General features: G+C 47.1%; 1 protein-coding gene and 1 long non-coding RNA gene across 4 annotated transcripts in view; one reads left to right on the top strand and one right to left on the bottom strand.

The window, feature by feature from the left end:
* Positions 1-22,743, bottom strand: part of FAM78B (family with sequence similarity 78 member B) — a 310,016-nt gene that overhangs the window by 109,192 nt on the left and 178,081 nt on the right.
* The window catches only part of LOC108392596 (uncharacterized), a 78,179-nt gene that overhangs the window by 32,720 nt on the left and 22,716 nt on the right, over positions 1-22,743 (top strand). For 3 of the 4 annotated variants that reach the window (XR_012124911.1, XR_012124910.1, XR_012124913.1), the window contains exons 2-4: positions 18,353-18,547; positions 19,148-19,370; positions 19,895-20,030. This is a non-coding gene — a long non-coding RNA (uncharacterized lncRNA). The remainder of the gene's footprint in view (positions 1-18,352; positions 18,548-19,147; positions 19,371-19,894; positions 20,031-22,743) is intronic. The other variant, XR_012124914.1, reaches the window with a different exon arrangement.

Raw genomic sequence — 22,743 nt, 5'->3', positions numbered from 1 at the left:
GTGCGACGCCTCAGTGCGCCCACAGGAGAACTGGGTTCTACAGGCCTTTTTCAAGTCTGACTTCAAGCCAGACACTCCGGTAGTTACTTGGGAGATAATATTTGTGCTGCTTTATCTTCCAAGCCTGCTAAAGACTCTAGTGAGCCACGTTACAAAGCACAATGTGGTTCACAAATACAAGGATTTTATTATTATTAAAAACACATCTCGTCTTCCACTGGAACGTCTAGATAAGGATTGGAGGGTGTGATAAAGAGCTGGAGCCAAACGGGGAGAAACACTAAAAAACCTAATTACCAAATATCCCCCAAATACCACGAAGAGCGTGATTACTTGATTAATTAGTGGTAGGGGCCCTGTGTGTAAGTGTTTCAGTTATATCGCAACAGCCCTCTTTGCCTATCGCGATCAGCTTATTTCTGCCGACGGAAAGCTATCAAACCACTGAGGCCTAACTGACGTGTGATTAATGTGGGCTCTGTTAATTGCATGTCTGAGTTTTATGCACAAAGCCATATCCCTGATTTTTCTCCCTTAATTTCCTCCTGTTGTTTAACTCTTGGTCATAAAACAGTTTCAAATATATCTGCTGAGCATGAGCAAGTTTTGCAACTTGGAAAGTGCCTGAGTAAGGCTCGGTGTATCATGCAGTAAAACAGACTTGGGGGAACTCTTAGGCAGGAAGATGGATTGTAGCTCGGCTTCCACGCCCTGCCTGCTGGTTCCTTTCCTGCAGCTGCTCACGGGCGCTGCATTGCATCTGTTCCCACTAAGCACCTGCACAGCGATAATGGTGGCAAAAAAGCTCTATCACTTTCTTCCTGACAGTGCATCAGATGTGGTCCTGTTCAGCTTCATTCTGGACAGATGGATGCCCTCTGCCAGTCTAGTCCTCCCAATATCCATTTACCCTTTTTGTTAATAGCACCTGATTTTCATTTGGGAACCGTACCCCAGTTCCCACTCTTCCGTTTATATTCTCTGTGGTCCGGTGGACGTCATCTCATTTCCCTTGCTCCTGGGCTGGGTTTACACATTTAGAATCCCAGTAATTGGTTCAGGGATGGACATGTGACCCAAGCTGGGCCAAGGTGAGGCAACCCTGGGATTTTTAGCAAGAGCTATTGGGAAAGAGAAGCTCTTCTTTTCCTCTTGGGTTTTCAGATTGGTAAAACTTTAAGCCTCCAGTTTCTGATCTCTGCCACTAATAAGAGACAGACTCTCTGAGAATGAAGCCAGCACAGAGGAAATGAGAGCCGAGAGATGGAGAGGGACTAAGTCCTGCTGGCGTTGTCCAAATACACGGGTTCCGTCTTGCTTGAGATAAGCCTGGGCCTCACTATTACATGAGTCAGGTTGAAAAGGCCTTTGTCAAACAGGACCTAGAGTCCTGACCCAGATGGCGATGCTGACCACACCTTTCCGCCTCAGCATGTCATGTAGGCACAGAGCCCTATGAAACATTAGAATGAGGGAGAAGGAAGTCAGTCTGCAACAAAATTCAGAAGTTTAGAAATACATACACATATTTAAAAATATAGATTTTTTCCGCTAGAAAAAGTTTGTTCTGATCCTTTAGACTTTTTCTCTTGGGCAGTTCTGTGACACAGCGCTGGTAGGAGAATGCACTGTACTGTGGGCCAGACCATGCCCACGCATTCATTCACTCAGTTGTTCATTCAGTGCTTGGGTGCCTGCCTGGGCTAGGTCACGAGAGTGCTGCTTGTGAACAAGACAGCTGTTTGTTTCCTTCATGGAGATTATGATCTAATAGATTTCAGTGAATCCAGACTACATGACCCATAGGCATAAACGAAACCGGCAGATCTTAACAATGAAACCCCTTATTGGTGTGCAGTACTTCTGGAATCAGTCCTACAATTTCCAAGGAGTGCTGGTGAGCATTAATTACAGAAGCTCTGATGTTCATTTCAGTCTGGGATGACCTCAGATCTTTCAGTGTTCAACCCTGAAAAGGAAAACTTTCCTTAACTAGGAAATCGAGGCAGTGCAACAACAGGAAGGTTGTAAGGATTGAAAAATTCTACCCATTAATCCTTCACTCTAAAACAATCGCCTTTCTTTTGGTGCTGCTGAGATCGTTGTGGATTTAGGGCACCTTTCCTCCAGTGAGCTGTAAACATTTTATGTGGTTGAATGCATTTTATTAGCCCCAGTCTCTGCTGATTGAATCAGAGGCCAGATTCATATTCCCCAATTCACAGGAGGACAAACCACCGATGCAGAGAAGGCTAGAGGGCGTGTCTGGTTTGTCACATGGGGCTGAGACAGACACTGGTCCACTCTGACCCTCATGAGAAGCTGAGGGGCCCTCGTCAGTGTCACTCTGGGTTCTGCAGTTTCCTCCTAACTGGGCTCCCCACCGCACTTGCACCCATCTTCCGCTGTGCGGTGCTGCCAGAGCAATCTTGCCGATGCACAGCAGTGACTGGCGAATTCCCTGACCAAAAACTTCTTGGCTTTTCTTTTTGTCTGCCAAGCAAAGTCCAAATTCCTTACCGAGGTAGGCGAGGCCCTGCAGGATCTGGCCTCCTGCTACCATCCCAGGTCTTTCATTCTGTGCCTCTTTCCCCACTCCCAGGCCCGTTGCTCCAGCCCAGCTCACCATTCCTCTACATGCCCTCTGCTTTCCTGTGCTCTCGCTCCCACTATTCCTCGTCCAGGAACGCTGGCACCTCTGTAGGCTCCCACCCCGGTATTTCCAGTTACGGAACGCCTACCCGTCCTTCCAGGCCCCGAGAAAAAGCCTCCTCTTTCACAAAGCTCTGAGTTCTTTTCTAGGTGGAAATAATTTCTTCATACACTCTCTCTCCTTGTAATATTTGATTTATGCTTGCATTTTATTTTTCAGATTTAGCCTGATGTTTATTTACATAGCCGTCTGTTCCTCCTGATAACACAACCTCCTGATGGTTCCCTGAGACAGGGAACCAAGCCTGCCTATTCTTTGTGACTCCCACGGTGTCTGCAGCTTTGAAAGGGGACTCGGTAAGCATTGTGGATGGGTGAGGCCTGAGGTCTCTCCCAGCTTATCTGATCAGCTTCATACTGAGGCCTTAGTTCTTCATCAAGAGAAGTCCTCTGTGCTGTGTACAGACACGAAGGCTCCCGAGGTGAACGGACCCTCCCACCTCCCGGGAGGAAAGGCAGGCTCCAGCGGCAGTCAGTGTAGACACGCAGCCACAGCTCCGAGCCCTCAGGGCCCAGCACCAACTCTGTGCTGGAATGCATTTTGGGCATTAACTTTGGAGCCCAGAGCTGTGTCTGTGGTGTCCCTGGGACCTGCCTCTCTTGTCATGAGGGCACAGTGCCCAACAGGGATTCAGACTTGTGACTGTTTTTATTTGGTTGTTAAAAGTGCCCAAATAAGACTAACACAACTGACAAAAATATTTTTGGTGCATAATTACATCAACCACTTGACCACTGACCTCTGTTTGAGTTGGAAAATCAAAACTGAGCAAAATAAACAGTCCATGCGATGAGGAGACATTTCTCAGTGGGTGTCTCAGAGGGAAGCATCTCTCACGGGGGTCGCGCTGTGCCGGGCAGTAACTCCCTGGCCATCTTGCTGCCATCTCCCTGCTCCTTATCTCTGCCTCCCTGAGATACGCTCTCCTTCCCTTCCAGGTTGAATATGTATTAGACTCTCTCTTCTTAGATAAACAAGTTTGCATTTTTCTCCTGCAATTAATCTCATTTCATTATGTGCTGTCCATATTTCTAATCTGCAAAGTCCGTTTCTATTATCATTTGTCCAGGCCTCAGTGCATGGCCCACTTCTCTGTCCTGTGTTGCCATAACTTCAGCGTGGCCAGAGAACAAGCCAGGAGCATGGTCCTTCCATTACGGGAAAAAGAGGAGGATGAAAAAGCCAATGAGAGGAGAAATAACCATCTGTTTACTTACTGAACAGGGCCAGGCTGTGGTTTTGCACAAAATTTGCAGCCAAGGACTACTCATACAGATAATGATAATAAATAGCAAATAATGAGATTTGTGTGTTTTAAACCTATTCACTTTTTCAACCCTCACAACCATAAAGTAGGTACTATTATGATCTTCCTATTGGTTGAGGAAACTGAAGCACAGAGAGGTTAAGTTATATGCCCAAGATAACACAGCTAGTAAGTGGCAGAGACTGGATCCTGTGGAGCTTACATGTAAGTCATACACACCTAAACTTTTAGTAGCTTTAAAATGTTCAGTTTTAAGGTTGGGTGTTAAACATACAGCTGGTATCTCATTGGAAAACCCATCCAATATCATCTCCCTGGCTCCAGCAACCCACCGCTCCTGGGGCATTCTTCCACACTTCTCTTTATGGTCAGATGATCATGTACAACATTTGTATGTGTGTAAATACACACAAATATGGGCATAGGAAGCAGGGTTTTTTGATCATCACTTATTTTACCAAAATGTGATCACATTATATACACAGTTACTCAGTTTGTCTTTCTCACTCATAAAAACTAATGAAAATCTTCTCAAGGCAACTGTTAGGGAATGAATGCATGCTTTGTAATGCCTGTGTCATATTTCAAGGTATGAATGCATGACATTAATCCAAACATCCCCTTACAGATGGACAGTCGATTTGCTTCTCTCAGCTTAACTGTAACTCTAAGTGTAATCATTAATGTGTTGGTATGAAGAATGGGGCCACAATTTAGATATACTTGAGGGTATATTATGTACTAGGAATTGTATTTCTGAGGAAACCAGCTCAATGGTTTTTAGAATATTTTCAGTCCTGCATTCATCACCACAACCAGTTTGAGGACAAGTTTCATCACCTCGCAAAGAAATCCTACACCCAGTAGCTGTTCACTTCTTTTCCACAACCCACCATCTCTAGGCAACCACTTTATTAACCTTCTGTTTCTATATTCTGTTACCTATTCTGGGCATTTTATAGAAACGCAGTCATACAGTAGGTGGTCTTCCATGGCTGGTGTCTTTTGCTGAGCATCACGGTTTCAAGGTTTGTCCATGTGGCAGCTATGTCAGTATGCCGCTTCTTTTCATGGCTGAGTAATATTCTATTGTGTGGACCGACCACACTGGCTTTATCTAGTCCTCCCTTGAGGGACATTTGGACTGTTTCCACCTTTTGGTTCTTGTCAGTAGTGCTACTTTGAACATAGTGTACATGCATTTGTTTGAGTTCCTGTTTTTAATTCTTTTGAGTATATACTGTGTGATCCAGGGTTCTCCAAAGGAACAGAACCAATATGCATGAAGAGATTTATTATAAGGTATTGGCTCATGTGAAGGGGAGGCTGGGTAGTCCCATGATCTGGTCTGGATTCCAGAAAGCCAGTGGTAGTCTGAAGGCCTAAGAGCTAGAGGAGCAGATGGTATAGATTCCAGTCTGCAGGCCTGACACCAGGAGCAGAGGTGTAGGGGACGGATGTCTCAGCACAAGCAGTCAGGCAGAGAGGAAACTCCCCCTCTCATCTGTCACCTGGTGCGACTGGAGGAAAGGGCATTTTACTCTCTGGTGTTCTTTCCCCAAACCCAAAGCCCCAGGGTAACCATGAGAAAACCTCAGACAAACACAGCTTGGCTAAACATGATGTCACGTTGTTATTTCTTTTCTTAATTTGCTGGTTTTTTTCAAGCTGCTCTCCATGCCATTCCCCGCTTTATCTCCCTTGTTCATGTGAAAAGCTGGGATTGCTTTCCCTTCTATTAATGTTTGATTCACTTTCTCTACATTAATAGTCAGACACATGTGTTTCCGATATTATTTGAGAACAATATACCGCAGTTTCCTCCGCCCAGACGCACATTTGCCCCTCGCCGTCACTTCATGCCAGCTTCCCCCCACCCGCTAAGGTGACGACTGCGGGAAGCTTCACTTTCCCTTCTACCTCAGCCGCTGGTCTTGCTACCTCTAAGTCTTAAGCCCTTTTAGTTCAGACAATTATTTCCTTGAAACATATGCCTTCTGTTTCCAGAGACCTTTTAAAACATGTATATTTCATATTCCCCGTTCATTATTATCCATTTAGATTCAATTATTCACATATTATTGCTCAGCTCCCTCCTCACCGCTGCTACTTCTCTCATTTTTCTCCTACTTCTCAAAGCGGCTGTTCTAGTTCATTTGTTCTTTGCATAGAGTTCCCTCTAGATTTTAAAAAAATGTGGTTAGTGTGATTGAAAAAAAGTCAAATTGTAATGTTAAAGACATCTGTGATGGGCTGCAGTTCACATGAAGTATATATTTGTGGTTTTTTTAGTATATTTAGTCAGGTAACTAGCACCACACAACTTCAGAACATTCTCACTGCCCCAGAAAGAAACTCTGCCCTCCATACCCAAGCCATCCCAGTCGGCCCCGAGCCGTCCCTGCCCCTCTCGCCTGCCCCAGGCAGCCACTAATATATTTTCAGTCTCTACAGATTTGCCCACTCTGAACATTTCATGGAACAGAATCATACAACCCGTGCTCTATTGCGGCTGGCTTCTTTCACTTAGCATAATGTTTTACAGGTCTACCATGTTGTGGAATAGATCAGTACTTACACTTTTTTATTAACAAATAATATCCCATTGTAAGCGTGTGCCGTGTTCACCCATTCACCAGTTGTTGAATATCTGGTTGTTTCTATTTTTTGCCTATAATGAATACACTGCCATGAACATTCATGTACAAGATTTTGTATGGAAAAATGCTTCCATTTCTCTTGGGCAGATACCTAGGGATGGAATTTCTAATCAGATTGGCCACTCTATGCTTAAACTTCTGAGGACCTGACAAACTATCTCCAAAGTGGCCACACCATTTTCCATTCCCACCAGCAATGTAAAAAGGTCCGGTTTCTCCTTATCCTCCCAAACACTCATTATTATCTGGGATTTTGTGTGTGTGTTTTAATTACAGCCTTCCTAATGGTCCGGAGGTGGTATCTCACTGCTGTTTTGATTTGCACTTTCCTAGTGACTGACCGTGTTGAGCTTCGTGTCATGTGCTTATTGGCCATTTTTGTATTTTCTTTGGAGAACTGTCTCTTCAGATTCTTTGACCATTTCTTAATTGAGTTATCTATCTTCCCCACCACCCAGCTGTCTATCTTTTTAGTGCTGAATTTAATACAGTTCTTTTCATGTTCTGGATACAAGTCTCTAATCAGATATATGATTTACAAATACTTTTCCCCATTCTTTGAGTTGTCAAAAATGTTTCACAAACATTTTTGATTTTGACAAAGGCCAATTTTTCTATATTTTCATTTGTTGCTTGTGATTTTGGTGATATGTATATATATATATATATATATATATATATATATATGTACATCTCCAAGGTCATGAAGATTTACTCATAATTTTTTTCTATGAGTTTCATAGTTTTAGCTCTTATTTAGGTCTATGATCCATTTTGAGTTACTTTTTTGTATAGTATTAAGCAGGGGCCCAATTTTTTTTCTTTGGCATGTGGATATCCTCCCTAGATTCTCTTGCTAAGATGAACTATAAGAGTTATACAGTCTCTGATTTCTGGCATATTCCCAAGCATTTTCCTTTCACTTTAATAAGTGAATCATCTTGACTGGGTGTAGGATCTTGTCTGCTGTCTCCCATTGTCTGTGGATGTTATTTTCCTGTTTTCCCTCTTCCGAAGTTGCAGTAAAGAAATCTGATGCCATTCTGTTTATTTTTCCCTTACATAGTTTATATTCTTTTCATTTGACTGCTTGATGGGTTTTTCTTTTTATCTAAAAGATAAAAGACTGGGATATTCTTTGGTGCAGAGCTGAAAGAGGCATTAGTACGAGTGTCCTCTTCTGGAACACCAATAGGTTACATATCAGGTCTTCTTGATAAGTTCTTCATGCCTTTTACATTTTCCTGCATGATACCCATCTTTTTATACTTTTCCTTTGTGCATTGAAATATTTCTTATATTTGACCATCCAGGCCATTAGTTTGGGTCTCAACAATGACCATCCTCTTGGATTTCTATCCTGAATCTTTTAGCTGAGGTTTTTCTTTTCCAAGTTCCTGGTGACCATTCTGCTGTCGCTGCGAGCACTGCACTTGAGCCTCCTCAGCCCTCGTGACTTCATAGGCGAAATGCTGGCATTCCTGTTGAGCAGCTCTGTTCCACGGTGCCTGCCTCAGCTTCCTCTGGGTGCCTCTGCCTGGCCCCCGGCTGCCATGTCCTCCCCATGGCCTAGGGCAGTGTGCGGAAGCCGGCAGATTGCCAGGGCCCTGGAGCAAGCCTCCTGCTCCCCAATTTTCTTCTGTTCTCCCGCCTCGGGGGCAGAGAGGATTCAGTCTGCTCATCCTTTCCTACTTGGCCTTTCAGGGCTCAGGAACCCAGGCAACTCCTCCAACGACCCCAGCTGTTACGTGATCCCCTGCCTATGACCCCAGTCTGGAGCTTTCTCCAACTCTGGCCTCCCATTCAGCCCATCATAGAGAAAGTTCGCACAGGATCTCCCCACAGAGACGGCACGGAGCCAGAATCTTCATGTGAGCCTTCTATAGGCTCCAGGTGCTTTTTGAACTGGGAGAGGCAGTGAGATTGAGGGGCGCCGGGAGGCGCCGAGATCATCCTTTTCCCAGGACTCCCTGCCACACATCACCCCACTTCAGTTTTAATTGCTGACATTTCCCTGCCTCCTCAAGCAGAGAGCGCCCTCTTTGTTTTTGTACACCCAGCACTTGGCACAGGGCATGGGGCATGACGGACTTCCAGTAGCCATATCTGGGATGAATGAATGGATGCAGGCGTGAGACTGGAATGGACGACGCGTGCAGCCTCCGGAAGTCCATCCAGGCTCTAGCACTGCACACAAAGCCTCTGCCCTTGGTAGTTTAGACAAAGGGGATTTTATTAGAATGAGATAGAGTCTAAGAATTGAGAAAGTCCAGATAACTAGGCTTGGAAAAGGGCAGGTGTCCAGGCACCCCTTGCAGGCCAGGAAACTAGACGTCAGGACTGTTCAGCAGCAGGAATATGGTCAGGGTCACATTACTGGACCAATGTCCTCCAGACACGTCTTAAAAAATGCCTTTATATGCCAAGAATGGACTAACAGTTACCAAAGGGAAAGGGACTGGGGAGGGTGGGAGGGAAAGGAGGGATAAGGGTGGGAAAAAAGAAAGGGGGTATTACAATTAGCATGTATAATGTGGCGGGGGGCAAGGGGAGGGCTGTGCAACACAGAGAAGACAAGTAGTGACTCTACAGCATCTTACTATGCTGATGGACAGTGACTGTGATGGGGTATGTGGGGGGGACTTGGTGATGGGGGAGTCTAGTAAACATAATGTTCCTCACGTAATTGTAGATTAATGATACCAAAATTTTAAAAAATGCCTTTACATGGCACACTCCATATTGAACATCCTGGAAGAGAACCTATTAGCCGTGCCCCTGTGTGACAGCCACGGCGGGAAGGCCTTGATCCGCTGGCTTCCAAAGCAGGAAGCAGGCGTCTGCATTTCCATCCCACCAGGAGGGGAGAGTGGTTGCCCTGAGGGTCTCTGCTTCCCAAAGGGGTCCCTGTCTGACTGCCTCCCTTCTCTCCACTGCTGGAGCTCCTGACACCCCTGGACCGAGGGAGGAGAGGGCGCTGCTGCTGAAACTGCTGGGGACCCCCGCCCCCCACCTCATCTTCCAGTCTCTGTCCCTGCTGCTCAAGTGGGAGCATCTCCCCTGGGCACCAGGGGAATTCCCAGGACTGGTTTCATGGAGGGACAGATGGGTCTGGGGGGCCCTACTGCCAGCCCTGCTCTTCCCCTTCTCTCGTGGAAACCAGGGGAGGAGATGACCTTGAGGTGCTTAGATTGAACAGCCTTTGGTGGGTTGACTTGAGAGCCTCGTCACTAAGTGTTACTTGTTTCCAAGCAACCTTCCCTTCTCTCCGTCTCCCTTTCTTTAAAATGTTTATCGAATGTCAGACATTGGAAATCAAAATAGACAGCCCCTCTCTTCACGGGCCTTCCAGTCCAGTGGAGGAACAGACAACCACACAGCCAAGTGTCCACACAACAGGCCGGATCAGCACATGCCTCGTAGGTGAGGAGTGTCGGGGCAGGACCTAATCCAGATGCGGGAGATGCGACAGGCCTCCTGAGCAGGTCACATGTGAGCTGGAGGCCTGGCGGGTGGGCGGGGTGCGCCCAGGCCAAGTACCTCCTCCTGAGAGTCCCAGCAACACATTCTATTATGATGTCTTGTGGTTCTTGACCATAGGTGGTACTCAGGTGTGTGGGTGGGGGGGACGTTTTGTTCTCGTCACTGTCACGATGATTTGGGGCTAAAACTGGAAGTTAGTGGGCAGAAGCAGAGATAGTAAATGCTAATGATGACTCCATGCTGCAGAAAACTGTCCTGATCGAAACAGTGCCTTTGTCGGAGAAGCCCTACAGGCAGATTCTGGGCAGCCGGCCTGGAAGCTGACGGGCACAGCGTGAGCTTTCTGCCCACCGCTGACCAAGTGCAGTGGCCCAGGATGGAATGGCGACCAAGCGCCCTGGGAAACAACCAGCTTTTAAGCAGGGGAGCGGGTGACAACATCCGTGCCAAGTTTCCAAGCCTGTGGGCCCAGGGTGGTGGGTGTCTGGCCCAGAACCTCCCCCACGGAAGAAACACTGTACCGGCTCCTCTCACACTTTCTCCTCTTCTGTATCCTTTCCATGCGTGGATTCCACTGTCTCCTGCCTAGAGGTGGAGGCCGAAGACAGAGCTGTACTCTGGGAAACCATCATTCTCCCACTGGCCTGAATCAAGACTGGTTTTATGACCTGCATCCCATTTCAGCATTTGCTGTCTGCTCTGGAGACAGGAGCTAGAATTAAGCAGTGTTCTTAACCCAGGAAGTCATCGGTTTAATCCAATTATCTACCTAGTGGAAAATCTCTCTCCATCCCAGCGATGTTTATGCCCCTCCGGCCAAGGCCAGGGCATTGCCAGCATATCGTTGCAAATTTCATTAGCGGTGGCTACTTCTGTTTTCTTCCAGGCCATTAATGAGTTTGTTAAACAAGGACAGTTCCGACACCAGCCTCCCTGACATGCCCCAGCGGACCTTTTGCTTCCAAGCAGACAGAGTGCCCATTTATCCCTGATTACGTGGTATTTTCACCCTGCCAGCACTCAAAAGCAGGCCCATTTAATTTGGAGCACGACTCTTATGCAAGTCGTCCCGGGCATCGCTGACGCCCACGTAACGTTGCAGCTCTCCCATCACCTGCTCATTCTCCATTCCGTCCCTTTTACATGTCCTCCTATTGCTATTCTCTTGGGGGATTTTTTTTTAACTGTGATTAAAAAAAAAACCCCACATACTATAAATTGACTATCCTAACCCTTGTTAAGTGTACAGTCCGGTGGTGCTAAGGATCTTCACACCACTGTGCAGCCAATCCCCACAACTATTTCATCTTACAAAACTAGAGCTCTGTACCCATTAAACAGCAACCACCCATTTTCTCCTTCTCCGAGTCTCTAGAAACAACCTTTCTACTTTTGTTTCTGTGAATTTGGTTACTCTAAAGACCTCCCCTAGGTGGGATCAGACAGTATTTGTCTTTTTGCGACTAGCTTACCTGAGCATAAGACCTCCGTTTCATTGATGTAGTTAGTGTACATCAGACTTGCCATCCTTTTCAGGGCTGAATAACATTCCATTGTGTATGTATGTATACACCACACTCTTGTTTATCCATTCATCTATCGATGGACACTTAGCTTGCTTCCATCTTTCAGCTATTGTTAATAACACTGCTATGAATATGGGGGTACAAATACCTTTTTGAGAATTTGATGACTAGCTGCAGACTACAGTGTGAATTACCATCATTGTAGTCAGCCTCCTAACCCTTGACCCTTCTTAGAAAATCACGCGGTAGTTCTATCTTTAGCTGTTTGAGGAACCTCCACACTGCTTTCCACAGTGGCTGCACCATTTCATATTTCATGCTCCTGCCAACAGTGCACAAAGTTTCCAGTTTCTCCTCATCCTCGCCGACACTTGTCATTTTCTAATTTTTTGGTAGCAGCCATCCTGATGGGTGTGAGGGGACACCTCACTGGGGTTCTGATTCACATCCCCCTGATGATTAGTGATGTGGAGCATCTTTTCATGTGCTTGTTGGCTATCTACATGCCTTCTTTGGAGAAATGTCTACTTAAGTCCTTTCCCATTTTTAATAGGATTGTTTTTGTTGTTATTGTTAAGTTGTAGTTCTTTCTATGTCCCAGATGTTCTTATAAGACACATGATCTGAAAATATTTTCTCCTATTCCTTAGGGTTCCCTTTTCACTCTGCTGATCATGTCCTTTGATACACAAAAGTTTTCAATTTTGTTGCAGTCTCCTGATGGGCTTTGTGATATTAGAAATTACCACATTTCCTTTAAAAACGACCATTTCTGTGTGCTTGGCATTCCTTTCTATCATTCAGTTCTGATTCTTTCACCCTTATTAGGGCTAGCATTTCTGAATCATAACTGTAGGTATTAATTTCAACAGTATGAAAGAAATCCTAGTAACATTTTGAAATTAAGAAAGCTAAGAAAGTGGGAGGGGTTTGTCACTGTTTGGAAAAATGAGGAAGTGGCAGGGCTGTGAAGGTAATAATGATATCCAACTCTGGGTATCGTTCTGCAGGCCATCAATTCTTTTGGTCAATGACCTTGTGTAAAGGGGTAATTCCCGCTTTACAGATGAGAAAACTGAGAAGGAAGAGAGGTAACTTGCCCAGCTTCACACAACTGGTGTGCACGCAAACACCATGAACACTTTTCTATTTTGTGCAGGATCTCCCAAGAACTATTTTCAAATCCTTCTGAAAATGAGTGGATTGCCTCCGGCCTCATTCCTGTAATCTTGTTCCCGCTCTGCATTACAAAGTTGCTGATAGCTGACCCATCACACAGACATTGTGCTGTGAGCTTCACGTGCACTGTTCTTTGATCTATGCCTGCTGGGCAAGGCAGGCTGGGGCTCAGAGAAGTGAAAGCGGTTTGCTCAAGATCTGGGAAGCGGTAGAGCAAGGATTTGTACTAAAACCATTCCATTCCAGAGCCGCCTCACCTCACGTTTTGATCATAAAAGAAGACATGAGTCAAACTTCTTAGGATAAGCCACACTCTGCTTAAATTGTCTGTACTGCAAAGTTACTGAAAAGACCCTTACATTGAAGCACTTGTTTTGCTTAAACTTTAAGTCCCCTTTCATCAGAAGTTTGTTATAAAAAAGAGGTGGAGCTTCAGTTCTCTACTGTGTAATGAAGTAGCTGTGTGACTTCAGGCAAGACGTGAACTCAGCCTTATCCAAAAACTCTCCATTATATCATTTATCTTATGTGGTAGACTTGAGAAGTAAATGAAATAAGGCAGCTCAAGCGTTTCACTGACAGCCTGGCACTCAGTACACAGTAACTGCCCACTATGATTATCAATCTTAACAATAAATTGATACATACGGTGTATACCGTAATGGCTATACACACTTCATAATTTTTCTTTTGCAAAAATAGTACATAAGAAGAGACCCATACTGGTAGTTTTTGCTGGAAAAGTTAATACAGAACAGATTCTATATCAGTTAGGACTTGATATAGCTGCAAATTATAGAAAAATCTAAAGAACATTGCATTAGACACACAAGGCTTATTGTCTCCCATAAAAGAAGTGTAGAGACAGGCAATGCAGCTTCAAGAAGTTATGCAGCGCCAAGCGCTGTCTGCCTTCCTGCCCCACCATCTCTAGAGCATGGTGTCCAACTTCACAGTAACCTAAGGGCCCAGTATGGCTGCGGGAGCTCCAAACATCACACCTGTATTACAGAGAGCGGGAAGGAGAGAGACTAGAAGGAGAGAAAAGGCACAGCTTTGTTTTAAGGAGTCTTCCTGGGAATCTCATATAATGCTTCCGTCTACATATCACTGGCCAGACTTTGGTCACGGGGCTTACTTTACTAGGCGCCAGACAGGCTGGGAGCTGTGGTGTTTCCCCTGGTTTTACTCCCATCCTACTTAGAATACTGTTACTAAGAAAGAAGGAAAAGGGATCTTGGGATGGCAGCTGGCAGTCTGCAGCCTCTGCCAGAGGCCACAGTTGGTGCCAACGGAGGTTTTTGAGCAGCTGTGTCCCTCCGATTCGAGGTCTGGGGAAACGAAGACTCGGCGACCTCTGTTTATGGGCTTGAAGGATTGGAGTGGGAGGTTTATTTTTTAAAGGATTCCACTGCCCCAAGTAACTCTGCAGCCCACCATCAGGCAGGAAGACCAATGGCAGTCCCTTCAAAAGAAGGCTGAAGGCAGGGACACTGCGGAGGGCATGGGGGACTGTCGTGGAGTATGAGACACAGGGGGGCGTGCAGTGACAAAAAGCTCCCCACGTGCCTGTCCCTGAGGCCACCCAGACAAGCGACCAGCTTGGCTGGTCCCACAACGAGTGGAAGACGCGCAGGGAAGGGCTGAAACCCGTCTCCCTGTACAGGTGGCTGTGCCCGTGTTCGTGTCACATCAGCACTCACATTCTGCTTATACTGATCTAACCGCATGGGGGCGATTGATTGTCTTAATCAATGATCCCAATGACCTTTCCAGTCTTATCGGCCAAGCATATGGCTGGCTTTTCTGAGGGAGTTCTGTGTTCAAACCTCCTGTCCCAGTGGCTGTGGCTTCACTGGGACTTTTAGGCTTGTCAGATCATGTGTTCTGACCGCGGTGCTTGACGCTCTGCCAAGGGACTGATGGCCCCTTGTCCCGGGTTCTGCAGACCTAGTGTGTCCGTGGACATTGGAGTAATGTTTGTCGACAGGAATTGCTCCTAATCATGGATGGAGCTGAGTTTCAAAACGCCCACTGCCCTTACTCTCAAAGTCCCCTCGGAGTCTGGGGGGTAGATCACCCCATAATGAGGTCAGGAGTACTTTTCAGTGGCTGAATTCCTCGGAGGAGCCCACATGGGCCGCTGGCTGCTGAAGTCCATTCCCAAGGGAACAAGGCTCCGAGGCGGCAGGAGAGGGAGCCCTGCAGGGAGCTCTGGGGAGAGGGTCGCCCCTCATCCCGGGTGGGGCTCCGGCTGCTTGGGCCTGGAGCCCTGCTTCTCCCGCCCCCTCGAGGTGCCTCTTCAGCCCCGAGAGCACCGCCTCCCTCCCATTCAGGGCCCTGCCCCTGTGATGGGGGCCATCGCCAGGGCCTCCCATACAGACCCTGCTTTTTGTGTCCCCTCCTCCTTGGGGCGCCCACTCCCTGGAAGTCTTGGGAGAAGCTCCTTTTCTGACCTCTGCCCCAGAAGCCCCCAAAGCTCCCTGCTCTCAGTCACCACCTGACTGCTTCCTGCCCTGGCCTCCGCAGGGGCGCCCCACTGGCAGTCAGGGTCAGGCTGTTACAGCCCAGCCTCCGGGAGCAGCTGTCCCTGCGGCCCCGGGGGCACTTCTGTGTGTGTGTCCTCACAGCAGCACCGTGAGAGGCCGGGCAGCTCGGGAGCCCGCTCCCAGGCCTGCGGGAGCCCCGGTCGGCGTTACTCTGGACACTGCATTGCACACTCTGACTAAGGCAGCTTTGAAACCCGCGGGGCTCAGAAGTCAAGGTCTGCCTGTGTTTGGGGAACACTGTGTTGTAAGGAAGATGAAACGCTAACACGGGGCCAGGGGAGGTCCGTGTTCCGCGCACACCAGGCACCCGCAGTGCAATTCGGAAGGCTTTGTGGTATAAAGCAGGGCTCTGCCTCAGAACCACCTGAGAAGCTTATTAAAAATGTGAAATCTTGGGTCTCACGCTAGGACACTCTGGCTAGAAGGACGGGTGTGGAGACAGACCTCTGCGTTTCTGACCAGTCCTCAGGTGGCCCTGAGGCAGCTGCTGTGCCGCAGACATGGAGAGAACAAACAACCTTGCCCGAGCAGCTGCACGCCCGCTGCCAGGTGTTCCGCAGGGCACGGGCCCCAAATGCTGGTGCAGCCGGGGCTTGCAGACTGCACCTGGCCTTCAGCGAGGGCTGGGAAAGCTGGAGACCTCGGAGAAGCCAAACTTTTAACCTAATTTAAGCCCCCCCAGGGCCCGAGGCCGCTGTCTGCAGGACAGAATCAACCCAAAGGAGTGAACCAAAACACAGAGGAGGCCGGGAGGTTTCTTAGGGCAGTTGACGAAGATGCAGATTAGAGGTCTCTGTAAGGTGGGAGAGAGATGGGTGGAAAAGAGCTTCTTGTGTGTTTGACTTGGAGGTGACGCCCTGCTAGACCCGCCTCCAGGCCGCCCTGTTTTATTCAGGTTATAGATGTAAAAATACTGCCCTTGCAGGATTGTGGTGAGGATTTGAGATGCCCTCTTTAAAATGACTGTCAAGGAGTTAATGCTTAAAAAAAATGGTGGCCATTACTGGATGACCAGTAGTTACTGAGGGCCTACTGTGCGCCACATGCTGTGCTGGGCACTGAGGATGCAGAGGTAAACGAGGGGCTCCCAACTAAGTGGGCCACTTAACTTTACAGTAAGTATGTGCTCTGGAAGAGTCTTAGGTGTGGCTTAGACTGTACTGCATCGAAGAGAAGTCCACGAGTATTAGAACCACGTATTTAAGAACCTGGCCAGAGTCAAGGGGTATCTGAGCTGGAAAGGGTCTTAAAGAACATCGATTTCATTTTCCCTTTTTGACTGCTGAGGAGCTGAGGCCTGCAGAGGGGAAGGACTTAGGACTGTTGGTAAGTTCCTACTGTTTGATTAAGTGGTTAAAGATGTCATTATTGAGAGGCTATCTCTAGAAATGACTACAACATAGACCTTCATAGGTAAGAGCACGAAGCATAAAATGGCAGTGCTGAAATTTACCTAAGGCTTCTCTGGTTCCGATTGCTTATTTTACTATGAGGAACCTGGAGATATATTTCATTCGGTCTCCTGCTGAGTCCCAGCCCGCAGGCCAACGCATCTGAGCGACACCGGGTGAGGGGACGGGTAAATGATACTACAGCAGTCTTCAGCTTTTCCTTTCTAGAACAGTATTGATAAACTGCTGCTCAAGTCTATTTCCTTTCGTCTCTTGACTGATTGGTTTTACTTGGGCAGGTTGCCACAAGTTAACCGGAATAAAGGTGGAAAATGTATAAACAAAACATCTATCTGTACATATATCTTTATATATGTAAGATAGGATGCATTTGGATGCAAAGTAACATACTACCTAATGATGGCTTAAGCAATAGGTATATATTTATTCCCAGAAGGCTGGAGATAGAGGAGTCGGGTTTGCTGTGTCGCCTCAATCTTCCACCAGAGACCCAGGCTTTTAAAAATCTTCCTGCAATGCCGTTCTCAGCATGTTGGCTTTTTGTCCCTCGGCTGACGAGCCTGACGTGGTTGTCTCAACTCTCAGCATCATGCTTTACACACTCACCCTCAAGAAAGGAAAAAATGCAGCGGACTAGCTGGCTATCTCTGTGCATCACGGAGCAAAATCCTTCCCAGACACCCCAGTGGAATTTTGCCAGTTCTCACAGCTAGATCTGTGTCCCACATCCACCAGGCCCCACAGAGAGAGAGAGAGGAGATTGTTCTGTGCGGCTCAGACCAGTAATAATTCACCTCCTAGGCCTGAAGGAGGGTCCCTATTTCTTTGAGATGTTGCTTCCCAAACAATGTGAAGCTCTACAAACTAAAGAGGAGGCAGGAAATGCTACTGGGAAGGGAAAAATGTGTGCTACCTTATAGGTGAGACGTATAGAACCTGAACTTCTCTTTGGAGCAATGTAAGAATACATTCTAGGTAAGGTTAGTAATTAAGCACATGGGCTTTAGAGTCAGACATTCTATGTTTGAATCTTGGCACCAGCATATATTAGCTATTGCTCAGTTTTCTCATACATAAACTGGGGATAGTAATAACACATACCTCATAGTTTTGGGGGGATTATTTGCAAATTGAAAGCTGGGGATACTGTGTAATCATAGAGTACATGGAGCAGGGTCGAGCACATGGTAAGCACTCAATAAACGTCAGCTGCTTATTTTGGAACCATTGGCGCTGTACATTTAAATTCTGTTTGTCTTCATTTAAGTCAAAATTCTGTAAGAACCTTCCCTAGTCCCTAACCCTGTGGCTGTGCTTTTCTAAATATAAACGGTATCTGGTATAGATGGGTCCCCCCTCGGGGTTATCTCTTGCTTAGCCCAAGAAGTATAGGCAGAATTTTGCTGATGCTTCGTTCTAATTCTCAGACTGCTCTAGAGTGAATCTTATTTGGAAAGCTAACTCAGACCCAGGAGCCATTTATTTGATCTCAAATTGGATGTTTGCCTCTTGGGTCCAAATGAAAACAATAGTACAATTTACCATATCTGCTTTCCATTCCAGCTCCCGGTGAGCGGGCTTGGCAGGCCCCGCATCTCCCAGGAAGCGGGGCACACAGCTTGCTGGCCTTCTTTCCCGTGCCCACAGAACTCAGCTGATCGGGAGCACGTAGAAATTTTCACAAGACTATCACTGCCTCAACTCAGTCTACGATAGTGCTGGGAGGGCGTACTGGACTGCAGTACCCCCTCTAGAGGGGTAAGTGTGTCTGAGGGAGGTGGGGCTGGTCAGCAGGACAGGCATCACTGTGGCTCTTCTTTACAAGATGCCAGGCACATGGATCTTTCCAAGGCCTTTTGCCCACGGTGCTTGGACAAGCTTTAGAATAACAGTTGTCTGAACTTCACTGCTACCTTTGTACTTTTTTCCTGAGCATGGAACTCTCCCTGAGAGTTCTAAAAACAAGGCATCCCCAGTGTAGGAACTGATGGTGCAAAGCAGGTACTGCCCACACAGGGCGCTTCAGGTGGTAACTGGCAAATCTGCCTGCCCAGCGTGGGGGTGACGGGAAGCTTGTCTCCCTCCATGTGCACATTCCATGTAGGACTCTTGAGTCCTACGTCAGCTGTTTTTGCAGACCTTGAGGAAGGTCACAGAGCTGGCACATGTGGGTGAGGGCTGACCATCCTGGAGCTGAAGGAAGCCCAGCGTGCCAGCGGGTGGCTGGGCCTTGTCCCACGAGGACACTTCCCCACCCAGCTGTTAATGCTGGGAAGGAACGAAAGCACCGTACTGTGGGCATATCCAGTTTTTCAAGAGAAAAAATGGTGAACAATAAAAAATATTTTTAACATCTAGAGAAACTGTTTGGACTTAGCTGAAATCTGCTGGGTTCTATTTGTGGACAACGGATTCTGAGGGATCTGAAGAGGACCGTGGGGTTCAGGGGGGCCCACATGCCTCCTGACCAGCTCATATCTGTGGGTGCCTTTGTCTGTCCCGGTCACACCTGAGCTTCTGGAGGCGTGGTGCTCAGCTTGAGGAACTGATGTTAAATGCTGTCCAGTCCTTCTGGAGGAAGGCAAGTATAAGTTGTGAATTACAGATTGAGAAGTTAGATGCTCTCCTGTTTGTTTCTCACTGGCAAGCATTCACATGTTCCGTCTTGCATATGGAACACTAACTGGAGATGTGAGAGGGGAGCAGTCAGTGCAAACCTGCTTGAATCAAGATTCAAGCTTACGGTCAAGCAGGCTTGGGTTTGAGTTCTGATTCCTCTATTTTCTGGAGGTTTGACCTCAAGCAAATTATTTACCCTCTCTGAGCACCCCTCGCCTCATCGATCACCTCTTTCCTACGGCTCTTTTAAATGAGATAATACATACAAGGGCAGGATGCCTGGCCCAGGGGGAGGTTTGGTAGTGGTGACTATTGCTAGGTGCCCAGATCCACACTTCTGAAATACTGAACTCATTTATGGCAGAACCTAACCTGAACCCATAAGAACTGATTGTATCACACTTAGTGTGAATATTCGTGTCACTGAACAAATCTTTATGCATTTGATTATGGGTGCTACTTTAGAATCTCTGTTATCGTTCTCAGATCGGAAAAGTTCTAAATGCCACAGCACATCCATAGCTTTTGGCTAAAGTATAAAGAATCTGTAGTCTCAGCAACATATGGACAAGTGGAGGAGGCCACGATCAAAGCTGAACACATAACCATGTAACTGCTGGGGGTAAGCACTCTATTTATTATGTTTCACAGACAATTCGTTTTTTACACATTAAAGGTTTGTGGCAACCCTGCACTGAGCAAGCCTACTGGCACCACTTTTGTGAAAGCATTTGCTCACTTTGTGTCTCTGTCACATTTTGGTAATTCTCACAAGATTTCGAATGTGTTCATTATTGTGCTTATTATGGTGAGCTGTGATCAGCGATTCAGACTCACTGAAAGCACAGGTTATGGTTAGCATTTTTTAGCAATGAAATATTTTAAAATTAAGTATGCAAAGCATTATTATAGACATATTGTCATTACACACTTAACAGACTATAGGACAGTGTCATTAAAAAAATTCAACCGAGTAAATTTGAAGATCTAATTGGCTTTAAGTGATTCATTAATCAGGAGCCATCCCATCTGGCAAGCAGAGAGATGCTCTGAGGAGTTGTACAGAATGGAAGCTTTTATGGGGGTTGGGCAGGCAAGAAGTTATTAGCAAGATAAAAGAAAGGATTGGTTCAGGGCAGGTCACCTTTCTCCAGGGGAGGCAAGACAAGTTCTCACTCATGCAGGTTCTCTCAGTACTGCTGATCAGGAAATTTCAGGTTAACTGAAAGCTCACATTCCTGGGATAAACGGAAACTGTAGTTAAGTCTTGGTTTGCTGTCATGGAGGGCAAAGGACTCCATTTTGGGCTTGTTGTTCCTTTTTTAATAGTGCAAACATAACTTTATATGCACTGGGAAACCGAACAAGTTCATTTGACTTGTTTTATGATAATGCTTTATTACTGTAGTCTAGAACTGAACCCCCATACAAGTATGCCTGTAAATGATTAGACATGGGGGAAGGTGAATTTAGGAGGGCTTCCTGGAGGGAGTGACTTTCAAGCCTGTCTCAGGAGAAATGAAGGAACTGTATTTGGTGACGAGGTGGCAGAACACTCCATGGAAATACACAAGATCAGTGAGTACCTGCCAGAGGCTCCTAGCAAACTAAACTGCTTTCTGGTCTGTGCAATGCCTGGGAGAATGAGTGATCAGTGACTTGACAAGGAAAAGAGCATCCACTTTTCGAGGGAGCATTGCTGGAAAGAAAGAGAACTTCTCCTGGCATCTGAGGAGCCTGGGCCCTGCTAGGCTGAGGCCCCAGCTGGGAACACACACAGGTCCCTTCATATGACCGCTGCATATGTCAGGAGTGATTGCTGCACTAAAGATGCGCTCCCAGAGCTGGAAGCATGGCAAGTCAACACGTCTAAACGGCAGAGCCCAGATCTTTCCCCACTCTGCTGGTCTGTTTTCAATAAACTGGAGATGGTGCTGAAGAGATGAGAGACGATCTGGCTGAGCAGGGAGACGCAATGAGCTGGGGAGCGATGACACTTGGCTCACATTTCAGATAAAGTGCACTGTTGCTATGTGGATGGCAGATGGGCTGTGTGAGGCACTGAAAAGATGTCTTACTTATCACGCTCTTTCCAGGACTTAGGACAGTGCCAGAAGCATGGTTGTTGAATTTACTAACAAGCATAACGCCCATCCTGGCAAGGTCTCCTCACCGGTATGCAGCACTAATATCACAGAGCAGTGACGACACATTAAAAAGTGGTGCTGGAACTGCACTTCCTTCCCTCTGTGGGAGCGGCGCTGGTCGGAGGACGAGGAGCTCCCACGGCAGTATTTTATTCCAGTTAGAAACAACTGCTGTGCACAGCTGTAGGAGGAAAGCCCAGAGGAACCCCGGAACAGGAGAACACTAGGCCCCTCTGGGGCCGTGCAGCAGTCAGGGGTTAGCTGGTGTAACTGGGAGCAGCTCAGGGCTCCGAGTCTAACAGAATCCCCAAGTCTCTCTAATGAAAAGACACTTTTATTTTCTTCAAAGCCTTATGCTCACTCATGGGCACAGTGGTTCCAGGCAGATGAGGTGATGACATGAATTGTTTGGGGATCGAGGAGCTGACCATTGGAAGGGATACAGAAGAGGCACGTGGTGCAGGTGCCTACAGGAAGCCCCATGGATTTTGGAGAGAGGGAGGGGCAGCCTCACTGGTCTTCTCAGAAGTGACTGATACGTTGCAGGCTTGAGGCAGCTTTATTGGTCTCATTCTCGTTTATCCGTTGTTGGATCTGAGCCTGTCCCGCACGCACCTGCAGGACTGCGCACTCAGTGCCTCCCATTATACCTGTGCTGGGGGGTGCTGCCTCACTGCCAGGTGGTTGGTCTTCACTTAAGGGACCATAAGCACTTCGGGGATGGCCCGAGGGCCCTGTGCTGTGGTCAGGAGCCCCTGGGTTTTCACCTTCTAGAGTCCAGGCGGAGCCGGCTGTGACCACTGCCCTGCACGGAGTACGGCGCTCAGACCATCCTGAGCTCTGTGCACGCTCTGTCTCATGTAATCCCCACAACCCCCTTTTGAGATGGGTGCTACACGTACAGGTGAAGATAACGGCAGCTTTTAAGAGCTGAGTAACTAAAGGATACGTGGCTGTTAAACAGGGGACTGAAGATTTCAATCCAGGCAGATCTGAGGAAGCCTGTCCTGGGTTCGTGATAAATACTGAGGTCTATTATGTTCAAAACACTGCATCCAAAGTGGTAGGGATCTCAAGACAGCCGCACACAAATCCCTAACCCCCAGGAGGGAGAGAAGACCTCAGAGTGAAATCAAACTAGAACACAACACAGACACGTTAGAGAGGAAGCACACTAGGGTGGAGGGC

This window comes from Manis javanica, chromosome 14, assembly GCF_040802235.1.
Source record: "Manis javanica isolate MJ-LG chromosome 14, MJ_LKY, whole genome shotgun sequence".
Taxonomy (NCBI): domain Eukaryota; kingdom Metazoa; phylum Chordata; class Mammalia; order Pholidota; family Manidae; genus Manis; species Manis javanica.
This window is presented reverse-complemented; position numbering and strand designations above follow the sequence as displayed.